At 44.5% G+C, this 15989-nt stretch overlaps 1 long non-coding RNA gene across 1 annotated transcript in view; it reads right to left on the bottom strand.

Moving 5' to 3' along the window:
* LOC142786358 (uncharacterized) overlaps positions 1 to 5263 on the bottom strand; it is a 38541-nt gene extending 33278 nt beyond the window's left edge. Inside the window, exon 1 of the long non-coding RNA XR_012889021.1 lies at positions 4948 to 5263. This is a non-coding gene — a long non-coding RNA (uncharacterized LOC142786358). The remainder of the gene's footprint in view (positions 1 to 4947) is intronic.
* Positions 5264 to 15989: the final 10726 nt, after the last annotated feature.

Here is a 15989-nt window from a genome sequence, read left to right as displayed (position 1 = left end):
CTTTCCCTGTTTGCTTATAGGTTACGAAACGACAACAAACGTTTTGACACTTTGTCACCGTTAGAGTATCGGCTGACGTCGCTGCAAGTGGGCAAGTTTAAACAGCCTTGGCCTGATGCTGACTGGTCCCGCCGGATTACTACTGACATCAGTGAGTTCAAGTGTTTGCATGTGGCAAGACGGAGGAAAACCACTTCAACTAACAGTGAAGAGTTTTGCTCTATCGGTTGACAACCTCACATGTGGCGAGAGCTAAGTAAACCATATTAAAATTTTAATATTTCAGACAACAAAACATGAATCATGACACAAATGATTGTAAAACCTCGTTATGCAAATAACTCTCAATGCACTTTTCTAAACCTTGTTTGATGTATGCGCTATGCGTTAGGAAAAGTTTCCTCTTACAAAGAAGTAACTTCCACAAGCAAAATTTTATAGTACATGTAATAGCTGCTCTTATGATTGCTGCATTTGATATACAGTTCATCAAATGTCATCGCTACATCTGATAGCATCGTTGCATTTGCCTGTCTTTCAGAGAGTTGACCGCAGCTGTGATGTGCTGGGGGAGTGCGAAGACAACATTGACCCTGGTCTCCATCATGTGCATGGTGAGAGTTCAGGCACATGTGTGACCACCATAGAAATATGTAGGAGATATTTTTATTATTTTAGAAGTAGCTTGTAGATAACTTGAAAATACGGATCACTAAAGATCTCGACACTTCACTGGCCTCAAACCAAAAGAGCCACGCATTTCGAGACCATAGCTTCCGCGTGAAGTGAAAGTAAGCTTTGTTACAACGACAATCGCTCGAAATTGCTCATGGCATTATTTAACAGTTATTGCTTAGCGCCAGCGTCATAGAGCGGGTTGAGGGAATAGCGTTATTGTGCCGCGAACGTTAGTTTACGAAAGCGCACTTTATTTTAGTGAGACAGCGTCACGTATTCAAGCTTTCACATTGGCGTCAAAAGGCGGAAGGCGAATGCATAAAAGAAAGTGAAAAAAGTCATAATGACAATGCTTGCCTGTATCTTAGAACACAGCAATATCACTACTTTTATAGTAAATATAAAAGTAAATAAATATGAACCGAAAGCAAAACTATCTTGCAGATTTCCTGGCATCGACATTCAAGCAAGCCTTAGAGACGTTCAAAATAGGAAGTGAACAAAAAACTACGCTAAGTTAGCCACAATACACCGTCGTCAAAGTTACCTGACGTCAAGCACAGCCTTTTTACACAGCTGGTCGCTGCGAAAGGAGTAAATCTTTCCACATCAAGGCCAAACTTTGTTTAAAATAGCCATCAGAAACAGCTGGCATGTTTCGCATACTCTGCGTTAAGCACGAAATGACAACTCTTTATCTACAACGCAGCGTGCGTACAGTAAACGCTGCGGGTAATTTAAACGACTGCGCATGCGCATGTCGATCGCAGAATTCCGGTCAAGCCCGTAAACCATAACTACCCATTACGGCATAATTTTGTGTTAGTTGGTGCATATTGCAGACTTGGTATATGGCGCACGATAGACGTCACATGAGATCAAGAAACGTTGCATTATGCTGCAGTTAAAGGCGCCACTACGCTCGTACTCCTCGAGCCAGTTTTCTATACCTCACCAGGCACTTAATCAAAGTAGATAGTTCATATAAAGATTACACGTGCACATTAAAAGCAGTAGTGACGTCTGTCTATCTTTATTTGAAGAAAGGCGATCTTGTAGATAGCCAACACCAACTAGCTCAATCCTAAACTATAGTCAGTTCACATCCTGTTCGCCAAAACAGCATGAAAAAGCCCTGCACAACTTTTCCAAGTAACTATCGAAAGGCTTCATTTAAAGAGTGTATTGCCTCATGAATCCACTTTTACACCCTATTTAATTCAAACCCGCCACGTACGAACATACAGCAACCTGTGTTCGTACGTGGCGCTTTCTCCTTTTGCGCTGATGAGTTCGCTTGAAGTTAAGCAGCGAGAGATGGCACGAGTAAAAGAAGTTGCGGCACGCACTCGTCCTGGCCTTCAGCCCCCCCCCCCCCTTTTTTTTTCAAGCTCGTGGCTTACTATTAGTGTGATTGCGAGCGCTCGCGCGGGCACGTGAAGGCTTCCGCGGTGGCACCAGCAACTATGCAGTGCACAATGTTTCAATCAGCCAATGGCCGTGACGTTGGGTATATGACGTCATTTATAGGCAAAATACAACCGGAATATAACCAACGACTATGCATAGCCTTCATAGATTACGAGAAGGCGTTTGATTCAGTAGAAATGTCAGCCGTCATGCAGACACTGCGGAATCAGCGTGTCGATGAAGTATGTATAAACATCCTGGAAGAAATCTACAAGGCATCAACTGCTACCCTAGTGTTCATAAAGAAAGCAATAGAATACCAATCAAGAAGGGTGTAAGGCAGGGGGACACAATCTCCCTAATGTTATTTACCGCGTGCTTACAGGAGATTTTCAGAGGCCTAGAATGGGAACAGTTAGGCATCAGAGTTAATGGAGAGTACCTTAGTAACCTGCGCTTCGCCGATGACATTGCATTGCTGAGTAACTCAGGGGACGATTTACAACTTATGATTACGGAGTTAGACAAGGAGAGCAGAAAGGTGGGTCTTAAAATGAATCTGCAGAAAACGAAAGTAACGTACAACAACCTCGGAACAGAGCAGCGCTTCGAGATAAGTAATAGTGCACTTCAAGTTGTACAAGACTATGTCTACTTAGGGCAGGTAATAACCTGCCCGCGGAGCCGAACCGTGGAGCCGAACCACGAGAGTGGAGTAACTAAAAGAATAAGAATGAGGTGGAGCACATTAGGCAAGCACTCTCAAATTATTACAGGTAGATTGCCGCTATCCCTCAAGAGAAAGGTATATAACAGCTGTATCTTGCCGGTACTTAGCTACGGAGCAGAAACCTGGAGACTTACAAAGAGGGTTCAGCTTAAATTGAGGACGACGCAGCGAACAATGGAAAGAAAAATGGTAGGTGTAACCTTAAGAGACAAGAAGAGAGGAGATTGGATTAGGGGACAAAGGGGGGTTGAGGATATCATAGTTGAAATAAAGAAGAGGAAATGGACATGGGCCGGGCATGTTGTGCGTAGACAGGATAACCGCTGGTCATTAAGGGTAACTAACTGTATTCCGAGAGAAGGCAAGCGGGTTAGGGGGAGACAGAAGGTTAGGTGGGCAGATGAGATTAAGAAGTTTGCGGGCATAAATTGACAGCAGCAAGCACAGGACCGGATTGACTGGCGGAACATGGGAGAGGCTTTTGTCCTGCAGTGGACGTAGTCAGGCTGGTGATGATGATGATAGGCAGAATAAGGAGCAAATTCTAGCTGACTGAGAATGAACTACAAAGGTCAAGCAGGCCACGTGCTACACTATATTTCTCGGCACGCGTGTACTCAGTAGGCTCAACTATACCAACGGCATCGTTTTCTGACAATGCCGAAAAAGTGTTGCGCACCCCCTATAATGTTGCGTTGTTACCCTAACGTTCCGTTCGCTGTATTCTGCAAGCCGCTGTAACAATGTAGAGTACTGTGTTCCCTGTGTTTCTAAATGCCTCCCTAACGTGTGCTTTTCGCTAACTGGATACATCCTTTTAGTCATAACACCCCCCGTATACTCCTTCCAGAGTCTTCAGATAAATATCGTCTCCGCTGTACAATAGCACCAACGAGGAATATCTACGTTCTGGTCACACTGCATGAGCCATTTTTTCCGTCTGAGCAGTGCACGGAGATTTGGCACGGGAGTTCGAAAATAGAATGCAGGCTTAACGTTGGTGTCGTCCCTCTGTTTCAGTGAAAGTCGATTGCTCATTTCCCTGCAGTGGATGAATGGGTACAACCTTGTGTCAAGATTCTTTGGCTTTCGGAATGAGCTGCGCCAGCACAAGATAGCCGCGTACATTCCGGATGTCACCGACCTTTCCAGCTGGGGTAAGCCACCTTCAACTACCCGTGGAAGCGTTGTAAGCGGCTGCGCACATTCTGCAAAAAAATGAACGTCGAAAGTGCGAGGACTACAACAAATGATAAAATGGATTTGTGCGTCTCTTAGGGTACCCTGTTACAAACGCACTCATTGATTGCAGCACAATTTAACTGCCGTGGTAGTACAATGTTCTCAATGAGAATGAAAATGTAGGTGAGTTGGTCTGGCCTCATGAATACGATCAGTAGCGCGAAGCACATAAACTTGAAAGTACAGTCAACGACTGAGGAAGCAAAAAAGACTCGAGCGCTGTGCTCACGCTTGCTGACTACTTTCTAAGCCAACTTGCCATCAGCATGGGCCAAACGTGCAAGCTTAGTATTATTATCTGGGTTTTTACATCCCAGAACCACGGTCTCATTGGAGAGACGTTGCAGTGAAGGGCTCCGAAAATACCGACCATGTAGTGTTTTTTAACGTGTACTTACACCACAGAGTACACTGGCTTCTCCCATTTCACCTCGATTTGAAATGAACCGCCGGGACCGGCATCAAACCCTACGACCTTCGGCTAACACGCCCGATGCTCTACTGATTGAGCTGCGGTTTTTTCTCTCAGGCTGAGCTACGGCGTGATGACAAGTTCGGTCCCTGCAGCAAGTAGTCTTTTCTCCAACAATATTTATCTTACATTTATGAGGCAATACACGTAGTTAAAAGACCGCTAACGAGATTCTCTCTCACTTCCTTGACTTCCCTGTTTGTTGATTTTCATTAAATTTTTGTCTAACAGAGGAAAAACTAGCCCTGAAGTTTTCATCTTTCGACCAGCAAGCTTAATGATTCTGAATAAACATTCATGCACCAGGAGTAACTTACGTAATTACCAGATGATTTAGTACGTTTTGTCCTTGTTCGCAAGCAAACAAGCAGTCCATTATAACGTTTTATTTGGTTTTAAGAGGATGCATATTCACCTCAACATTCTTCTGTGTGCAGTAAATAGCAGCAGAACCTCCGACGAGATCACCATGGGACTGGCAAGCGTCAGCCTAGTCTTCGACGTCCTCCTGTTAGCTGGAGCAGCAAGGGTAACGACCTGTCTTGTGTCTGCGTGAAAGTGGCGCTGACTGAGAGAGTTGTAGATTTCTTCGATCATAAAGCATTTCAAATTATAAACTGTTTCACTGTGCACAGCCCCTGGCAATCGAAATGTGTATGCCCCATACTTTTTAACATGCGATAAATAAGTGAGTATTGAGCTGTGACTACTCGCACTTCCGAAAAATAAAGAAGTATACTACGTTGCATGCGACTATCGTGGCCAGAATCTGACTCCATGATTTTCGATGCCAGAAAAAACATCTTCAAAGTAACAGACTCCTCATGTAATATAAAGTGAACTTCATTCGTTGCATTCTTTCAGCGCCAAGCACAAAGGCACCGTCTAGCGTGTACAGTCACGACTGAGTAACTAGCATGTGTGGTGACTGCCGCAGTGGAAACATTGTGACACTGGACGTTTTCTTCCTCAGCATAAAAATAAGGATTTAGCTGGCACGATCTTCCAGTTAAATCGATAGTGGTGGGAAAACGTACCTTATTTGTAGAGCCAAAACTAGGAACGCTATTCGCGGTTGTGTTGCTCCTGCCACAGTTCACTTGTGCTCATCTGTTATTGCAAATCTGCGTTTGCTAATCGAGCTGATGTACTCTCGCTATGACATCCTGAAGATAGCAATGCCATGAAACCTAAGGGTGTCGAAACGCTTCGTGGAATTCGTAATGCAAAACAACTCATTGTAGTAGCAAACACAATAAAGCCAAATTAAATGCTGTTATTGTAATTTTTGTGCTTCCAAGTCTGATTCCATACATCAGTGCCAAAATATAGCTGATAGCCAAGTACATGGGGAATGCAAGTGAAGAAACACCGATGTGAAAATGGGGCATGTGAAATAGGACATTTATGAAGAGAAAATTGCTGCACTGCGATTTGCTGAGTACTGTTTCTCTCATTCCCTAGGCACTGCCAATCTCTAGGTTGTTTCCAGATTGTTGTTTAAATAGAGCCTCCCTAAACAGAATCAGTCAGTTACAGACACGATGCGGATGTCCGAACTTCACAGCCAGGAACTCGCGCTGACAAGAATGTTCACGCCTCTTGTATAGCTCTGCGGGAAGGCATTCAAAGGCATTGGCCTTCCGTCGCTTTGGATCTTCTCGCAGCCACTGCTTCCTTTCCGGTTCTCTTGCATTATCTCGTTGTACGTACCTGTGAAATTCAGCTCGTCGCCATCGCTTCGCAGCCGATTTTTGGGGCTAACTGTTGCATTCTTCAATTCTGCTGAACCAGTGGTGAGCACTTGGATTTCAACAAGTTATGTGACATATAAACTTAGCAGGAAATCTCTTTCTCGACCTAACTGTGACCACCTTTATTTCCAGCGAACCAACTTGGTCAATTTCGGTGGAAAAACAAGTTTGTCATGATGAGAGTTTTTTTTTGTTCAGTCATACGCTTTATCTTAAGGTTTAACAGCTTTTTGTTAAATCATTGAGGAGCCATCTCATACTGTGAAGGTGGATAACCAGTGAAGCTATGTTTAGTACTTGACATCGAGGTGGCGAAAAATTGCCAATAAAAAAGTTAGGATTCGAAGTAACTATTTTCTAGGCTGGCACTTGATGGAAAGAGCGAGGCGTGTTCTTTCCAGCCATCGTGGGGTTCTTTAGCGGGCCCTATAACAATGCGTCATGCAATCTCCAAAACGAATGTATTGCGTCAAACTTTCATGGACCTAGGATTTTCCTAATGTTAATGTTGCTGTTATTCATGTTGCCATTGCATCCTGGCTTGCGGGAAGTTTTTAGTCTATAGGACGTAGAAAATCATCGCAAAATTTGACACCTATGAATAGAAGCCCTGGCAAAACAAAGCCTTCATAAAACTTAAGTACGATTAGTTTTTACTTAATGTTAAGAGATTCAAAATAACGCGTTGGGACAATTGTGCAAGTTCATTCCGACAAGATGTGTTATCGGATGGACAAACTTGACATAAAAATTGTGCAAAAAGCGGCATGCAGAGAGGTTGACAGGTAGAAGTACATCTGAATTGGTGGCGTGCATTTCTGATATGTAAGACGGCTTTTCCTTAGCATTATGATGAAAGTAAAAAACTGATTGCCTTTTCAAAAAAAATCATCTCTCAAATAAAGACATTCAGGAATCAAAATATTTTGCCTTTTAAGGTTTTCTGTTGCCTCAACTGAAACATGACTCTGTCTAAGCCTTCATATGAGCTATATTATTTCTTGCAACAGAAATACATGTGCTCATAACGGCACCCTTAGAACACCGCGTAAGTTGAAGCATGATGCGTGTATCCTTATTACGATTTCGTGCCGCTTATTCGCGTTTACTAATGTATCGACTTCGTTCTTGTGTACGTGTTTGGTGTCCTGACTTTAGTGTCCTGAAATTCCTGGTGTCCAGCCTTCTTTCTTTTATCGTTTGTACCGCGCCGACTTCCATTTACAACGTAAGCTGCTATGAGATCGCAAGGGTTGTTGCGCTCTAGTTGTCTGCCGCCACCGGTGGTGTCTTTAACCACTATCACACAAAATAATCAGAAAGCAAGTAAATAAGAACACCTTGGGCACACTGGTATTCAAACCAGGCTCCCCTGCGTGCCAGCCCCGTTCTTTTTTTTTACAACTGAGCTGCGCCAGTGCTTGAAACTTAGTTGCACACTGTCCTTAAGCACTCTTCAGACCCGGAAACAAATCTTGTTAATTTGTGAAAGGAAGCATTTAAAACAGCAGATGAACAAGCACGCGTCACACAATTCCAATCGCGTAACGTGTGGGTCGTCGAATTCTCCAACCCATTACATCGTCAGCCACAACACCAAAATATGCAGGAAATCTCTCGCAAGTGTTTATAGGGTACCACGCTAGCTCGACCTATGACGAATAATGGGATAGTGGACGCCTCCCTACTACACAAAAATATTATTTATAGCATAATGGGTATCCTGCAAGTATGTTTGTAGCAGTTACCTAGAGAAAGTACGCAAAAGGATCTAGTAAGGTAGCTCTTGCAGCTTTCGCTGTCGTAGCGCTGCGCGTTCCACGCAGGCCTGGTGGTTCCTTGTGTCCGTGTTTCCACACCCTGTCTTTTTACAGAAATAAACGCCGTGCTGTAAGGCAGTAATCCTGCCGCTTGCATAGATAAAATTTTCAAACAAAAACTACTGTCACTGCCCCATCAAACGTCGAAAATCAAATTCATTTCTAACAACCAAACCACCTACGTCTCCAGTATTGGCTATAAGGAACATTCTACCAAAATTACGAACAGTACGAGTGGTCAGACTCTCTTGTAAAGCGGGACATTGGTTTATGAAACTGATAAACGCAAGCAGAAAAGTGCAAGAAGATGACACGCAGAAAACGGCACACACACGCGCTCTGTCTGTCATCTTCTTCTTCACGTACTTTTTTATTGGTAATAAATTTGTTAAAGCAAATGTCGGTGCGTATATAGATGGCTCCGGCTACTCCTTGGTCCGTCTTCTTGTGCGCACCGGTTTCATAATGCCAGTGTACCAAACAGCTCAGATTCGGCCTCAGAGTCAGAACATTGTTTTTTTTTCTCGTCGATTCTTCGCACAAAGTGGCTCAACAATTGGTCATCTTCCTTCCCTTAAACTTACAACGACGTCGTGGAGAGAACATTTGTGGCTCTGGTCAGAATCTTCACATCGCACTTCGCTCACAACTGTCCACTGCGACCTCCGGCTAATGTGGTGGCAGCTGGGCGATGTGTGTTCGTTCATATGCATGCAGTCCTCAAACTAACGGAGGCAATGCTGCCCATACACCATAACAATGCGCTGCAGGCAAATTTAGCCGGCTATTGACAAACTGTACTGGAATAATCTGTTTTGTACATGCGTTCACAAGAAAATAGCTGTGCAGTTTGATTTTATATTTACAGGAGAGCAGCGCTACGATCCAACTTGCGGGCCTCTAGGGTTCCATCGACTGCGTCGTCGACGCCGTGATTGGATTCCTGTCGGCAAACTACACCCTTCCTGCCTTCGTAAGCAAATATGTGTACTCCGATATCCTGAAAGAAATACAACTAAAAAAAACGAGCGGTAAAGCGAAGATAGCGAAAGGACAAGTGCGTGCTAATTACAACCAAACTTTCTTAGAATTAACGAATATACACCTCAGGTAAAAACATAAGAACCAAACAATCCGGATGTGCGCGTTCAGGTACCTTACCTACGCCTCATTTAAGGCGAGAAAACGCTTCTTCGCGCAGTTATCTCGAGTTTTCGAAATTACGAAAGTTCAACGAGCTCACATGCTCTCTTATGACGAACGTGCGCTTGTGCATGAGATTGGTACAACCACACTCACGGCTGCGCAGAGACGAATTGGAATAACGCTGACCCTTCAAAGGTAAGCAGTGATCTTGCCAGTGCACACTCAGCAAGCGACCTGTCTGCCTCGCATAGCACTTACCACTCGTAAAATGCACCTGATATGCAACTAACTTTCTTATCAGACTCTGAAGGACTCTCGTTGTGTTTGGCCATACAGTCATGCTGTTCCTGCGCAATACAGTTCACTTTTCCTTCAACAGCGGCGCATAACCTATCCCGCTTATTCTTAGCCTAAAATTCAACACCTGGAGCAGCAGCTGCCTTGACTTGACATTTGTGTCACGAAGCCTAAATGGAAAGGTCAAGTGGTTCGCAGAATATGAAACTCATGGAAGCGACCACATACCAACTTATTTGAAGATCAAGGGCCTGGAAAAATTGCCAAACTTTGACACTCGATTCGCATCGACTGGACAAAGTTCAGGTTACTGACGGAAAAGAGGTGTCAAGAAAATGAAGCGCCTCCTCTGGACACCCTCGGGGATACGATTAGAGGTGCTACTCAAGAAGCGACCTATCTTATTCAACATACTTGAGAATATTTCAACATCAAGCGGCATTCGACCGGCTCAGAGCGACCCGTCGTCGCGCAGAAACACGATATAGGCGCACTAAGTCCTTTCACGACTTGAGGGAGGCAAGGCGTCTACAGAAAAAAAATCAGCGGCGAATCATTTCACTTCAATCCTTTCGCTGGAAATATCTTTGCGAATCTTTGGATCCACACAAGCCTTTGACGCAGACATGGAGAATTGTCCGTGGCCTACGAACATCGCCACATCAACATCGCCCCTTCAAGTGTCTTTCTCTCCACCAAGGCCGCACCGAAATTGAAGTAGCAGAAGATTTCTGCATGAAAGTTGCCGATCATGCGTCCGCGTGCACCACGCGCCACCTAGAAAACGCTCCAGTTTCTAGAGATTCAAGAATGGACACCTTTTTCTCTCTAGAGGAACTACAAGCGGCCTTGACGGCATGCAAACGATCTTCATCGCCTGGTCCGGATGGGATCACGTACATGGCTCTTTGCAACATCGGAGAAGCAGCTCGACGGGCCCTTCTATCCGTGTACAACGACTCGTGGAGCAGCGGATTTATCCCTCATTCATGGAAATCCTGCCGCCTCCTCCCTGTGCTTAAACCAGGTAAATCTCCTCTGCACTTGACCCCTTATCGCCCCATCGCGCTTACCAGCTGTTTCGGGAAAGTGATGGAGTGGATGATTTTGACTCGCCTAGAGTTGTACTTGGACCACCACGAGGTATACCCTCATGGCATGTCGGGCTTTCGGCGTGGGCGGTCCGCAATTTATAACGCTGTAGACCTGGTCTCATCTGTTCAGCATCAAAAAAGACTGAAACATTTATCGGCGGCATTGTTCGTGGACGTGAAAGGTGCATACGATAACGTATCACATGAAGCCATTCTGGATGTCATGTAAAATGTTGGATTAGGGGGTTGGGTTTACCAATGGATCCACAGCTATCTGAAAGGCAGAACTTACTTTGTACAGACGGAGAATGGCACAACAACGCACTATTGCAACCGTCGTGATGTGCCTCAAGGCGGTGTTTTCAGCCCCACACTTTTCAATCTAGCGCTACTCGGCCTGGTTGACGCACTTCCAGAATGTGTCCATCTATCAATATATGCAGATGACATCTGCATCTGGGCGTCAGGCGTAACACGCCTTCATTTGCGTGCCCGGCTTCAGAGAGCGGCTACAATAGCGACAAAGTACCTAGAAAAACGTGGACTAGACCTGTCGTCGAAGAAATGCTCGCTTATAGCATTCACGCATAAGGCTATGAGCCCATATGTTAATTAAATCAACATACACACGATCAACTACGTGAAGACCCACCGATTCCTCGGATTCATAGTTGATCGCGACCTCTCCTGGAGCCCTCACATCGCCCACATGAAAACTAAACTCACCATGATCACCCACGTACTAAGGTTTCTTGCTGGAAAAACGTGGGGTGCATCGGTACGAGCAATGCTTCGACTCTACACTGTTTTGTTACTCGGTTATATGCGATACTGCTTACCCGTGCTTTGCGGGATCCGAAGAAGAAAATTGTGCGTCCTCCAGTCGATCCAAGCCCAAGCACTGAGAATATGCCTTGATCTCCCGAGATGCGCGTCTACAGTAGCGACAGTCATCATTGCGCGTGATTATCCAGTCAACGCATACATCCGCGTAGACGCTTTGAGAATGCACATAAGACATTTTGCTCGGCTTCCATCTCATCACCTCGCCTCACTTCGAACTTCCAGGCCCAACTCAGCGTTCAGCGCAACTGTAGCTCAGCATTGCGCAGTGCTTCCATTGCACTTCACGCATGCAGCACAGCCGCCGATACCATTATGGTGCCTACACCCACTCAAAGCCCTTCTTAAAATTCCTGGCATCCAAAATGAGAAAAAGTCGTCGCATATAGCCCTGAAACAAGCCACATCACTTTTCCTGCAAGAGAAGCACAACAGACGCCTTCACATTTACACGGATGGCTCGGTGTCTTCAGTAAGCTCTGCAGGGGCGGTGATTATTCCCGTGAGGCACATCACAATTAAATTCATGACATCGCATTTGACGTCGTCGACAGCTGCAGAACTTGCGTCCATACGTGCAGCTCTGGAGTTTATAGTGAAAGAACCTTCGGGAATTTGGTCTATCTTCTCGGACTCGAAGGCATCTCTTCAATGTCTTATGTCACCCTTTCGCCATGGTCCTAATGAACAGTTAGTAGCTGAAATAAGGCTTCTTCATCACCAAGCAATCGAAAAACAGCACAGCATAGTGTATCAGTGGATACCAGGTCATTGCGGTATATATGGCAATGACTGCGCAGATGAAGCCGCTAGATCTGCACACGATGCTACCCAATACACAGCCATCCCGTTCTCAAGAACCGACGCAGCTACAAGACTTCGTTCGCTTGCACGTGACCTCACACTGGTACAGTGGAACTCAACAGACTTCACAAGCGCGCGCCTGCATAACTTGGATCCAGATCTGCAGCTTCATCTTCCCCCAAGGATATCTGGAGCTGAGGAGACTCTTCTATGCCGCCTGTGGCTTGGAGTGGCCTTCACGAACGCTTACTCTTATCTGATTGGGATGGCCAGCTCTCCTACATGCAGTTACTGCAGTTGCGAAGAAATCATCGCGCACCTTCTGTGTGAGTGCATCCATTTCAACGCGCAAAGACAAGAACTCACTGCACCTCTGGATAGACTAGAAGATCGGCCTTTGTCGGAACAAAGGATTCTGGGTCATTGGCCAAGCCCATCCTCAGCCCAGAAGGCTTTGAAAGCTTTGCTGTGCTTTTTGCGGACAACTGGCCTCGGAGACAGACTTTAGTGTCTTATACTCTTTGATGTTGCCTTTCCTCTGTCGCAATTTTTTTGTAATTTCTTTTTCTCTTCGCAACATTTCTTTTTAACATCTTTCATTCCCCTCACCTCTTTCCACAGCACAGGGTAGCCAGCCGGTCTAAGAACTGGCTCACCTCCCTGTCTTTCCGCTTAAACTTTCTTCCTCCTCCTCTTCCTCCTCAACACCTACATGATATTTCGCGCCAACCTTCTGCAGACGAAGGGGACACTGGGAAGCAGCTTCTCGCGAGCCTTTTCACTGTGTATAGAGTCTTTTGGCTCAAATTTTGAGCTCCGGAGAATTCTTTCCCATTGGCAGCCCAAGCTGGCAACAGCATAGCGCGATTCTCGAAGCCTGTATAGCTGCTTAGTGAAACTTTCACCCAACTGGTGGGGGACCGTTTTCTTTAGAGCGGAAGTGAAGCAGAAAACAGCAACGCCATTTTTTACCGACTTAGAAGAGCTGGAGCGTAAGTGTAAAATCGGCTTCACTGATTGTGGGGAATTCAGCCGACAGGTGTGAGCAGTGCCAAACCGAGATTCTTTAGAAGGACGGCGAAGGCCTCAATTTCACGTATGAAATACCGAGGGAAGGTGATAGTCAAATTTTAGGCTAGGATATTCATTTCGGTGGTACAGCTGCTAGTATGCGCTGGTCATGCAGTTTTCTTTATCTCGCCAGATGTTCAAACTTCGCCCTATTTTTTTTCGTTGAGAATTACAAGCTTTACCAACTTTCCCAACAGTCTATTCGTCTAGGCTCCAATATCCCTCCATTTATACAGCTTGGGTAACCTTCTGATGTTCAAGTAATCTCGATACAGCAAAAAAAAAACTTTTCGAAATTTGATGCATTGGAGGACGTCCTATAGTGTGTCTAGTTATTTAGCGATCTTTTTTTTTTTTGCTAACATGTTTCTGGACCGCGTACACAATTACGTGTTATAGAGAATAATAAGAAATTAAGTGCTGGGTGAACAGTTCAACATCTCTCCAGCATACTGCATGCAGGAACCAACTCCAGCATTCAGACCGCTTGTTTCTCAAAATTAATGTTGATGCTACGTTGCTGCTAGCTTCCCGCAACATTCTCGTTAGCAGAATCAACGTTCGCACAACAATAATTTGTCTGCTACTGAGAGTAGATCAAGAAACGAGGACAGCACTTAAGAGTTTTAGTCATACACTTCGATGCGAAATTAAGGTCACTCGCTGCATTTTGCGATTTGTCGAAAGAGAAAAGAAAGAACGCCTCCACCAGTCACAAGAATCAAGGTACAATCAGCGCAGCTTTCGCTTGATAGCAGTCAACAACATTCACATTCGAGCAACCTACTTCGAGCCCTCGAAATTCGTGCCACGCGGAGTTTTACTTGGCCTTTTCAAAGTAACGAGCAAAAGTTATATGCGTGTGAAAGAAAGATTGCCAATGGAGTTAATTGTTGGTGTGCATTCAGCTGCCCTCTTTCGTATTTCTGCAATTAAAAAAGCAACGAAGTCATAATGAGTATGTTGTGAAATTTCAAAAGTAGGTGATTATAACCTTAACGGAGGCATCACAGCCCCATTTAGTCTTCGTTTATGAAGACTAAAGTCATTTAGTCTTCGTTTATGAAGAACAGGTCTTCGTTTATGAAGTGACAGCCGCGAACTCAGCGTTGATGTAACCTAACGATGGCGGGTTACAATTTTGAGAAAAGTGCAATGGATCACAATCCTTGACTGTGTGCTCCTATTTTTGCAGAGATTTGGAGACTATATACGTCAGATCAAAAAAATATTTGACGGCGAGAACGTTTAAGGAAAAAAAACGAGAAAATCGTGCTTTACAAATTAAGCCTGGAACATTCGGATCACAAGATGTCAGAAGGATAGCTGCGCCTCAGCAAATCACGTGGCCGCAACGCTTACTAAGGTTCAGGCTTGGGATATTTGACTCATGCTTATAACTTGAAAAAAACCACCCGTAATACTTACAGAACACACTGCAGCGCTGTTGTCACGCGGTCTTCGTTTTGTGTGCCCTGTCAGAATTTCGCGATGTTCATTTTTTTCTATTATGCGCAATGCTTTATTTCATAACAACTAAATGTCCGCTATTTCCTTGCTTTCATTGGCCCGGCGGACACTCCCCATTAGTACATCCAACGTTTCTACGGTGTTCCTCTTGCCCGCACCACATTTCTCCACAAAGACGTTAGACAGGCTTGGAAAGAAGCATGGGAAGAAGCCCCCGAAGAAGTGGTGCATCACGTGAGGACGTGTACTCCGTTCAACCGTACATCTGGGGAAGGCTTGTTGGTGTAGTTCTGATGAATGCAGCGAACTTCCCGCTGCGTTTTGTTTCTGCTAGATATTCTAGCACAGGGGAAAACATTCCACAACAAACAGAAATTGTCTTCGCATATAGGTACAATACGTAAGTGATATTGTTACAATACATAAATCATACAATACATAAATGAATACATAAATAGATGCAATACATAAATGATATTGTAACCTTCACTGAAGTTTATTCACTGTTATAACAGATCATTCATAGGCCCAATGCTTTTGAAGGAAGCGGGCATTGTAAATTCATGGCTCAATATTTTTCACTCTGACCCGAATGGTAGCTCATTATATAAGGATTCAGCTGAGGTTTTGCAGACTATAGCTAATTCTCGAGGTTGGTACAGCTTGCGCCAACGTTCCTACGGAACTATTCTAAATCATGTATACAATGCAATCAAACACAATACGATCGCGAAAACAGAGAAATTCGTTCGAAGGCCTATTTTTCGCTCGACACTGCCATAGAAGGTAATAGGGGTCATTTTTGTACTTTTATTAAGAAAATAGAAATTAGGATATGACGCTAAAATTTAATGAAACAAAGAAGAACCCACCACTGGCGGTTCTCGCACCCGCCGTCTGTGTTTTCTCTAGCTTTGGCTTGGTCCACCAGTCACGTTTTTTTCTCCCCTTTAGTTTGTTTTCTTTTGATAAAGTAATGGAATGCGCTTCAGCTAAATATAGAAATAATGCATCTAATTCTTTAATGGTATTCATCAACCTGAACAAGAAGTAATATTTCAGCGTGCGAAGAAGTCACTTGACAAGCGCAGTTCAGACACAATGTTTACTCATTTTAAATGTGATATTGTTCCTGTTACAGGAAATCGAAGAAAGAAT

Source organism: Rhipicephalus microplus, unplaced genomic scaffold, assembly GCF_043290135.1.
Source record: "Rhipicephalus microplus isolate Deutch F79 unplaced genomic scaffold, USDA_Rmic scaffold_23, whole genome shotgun sequence".
Taxonomy (NCBI): domain Eukaryota; kingdom Metazoa; phylum Arthropoda; class Arachnida; order Ixodida; family Ixodidae; genus Rhipicephalus; species Rhipicephalus microplus.
This window is presented reverse-complemented; position numbering and strand designations above follow the sequence as displayed.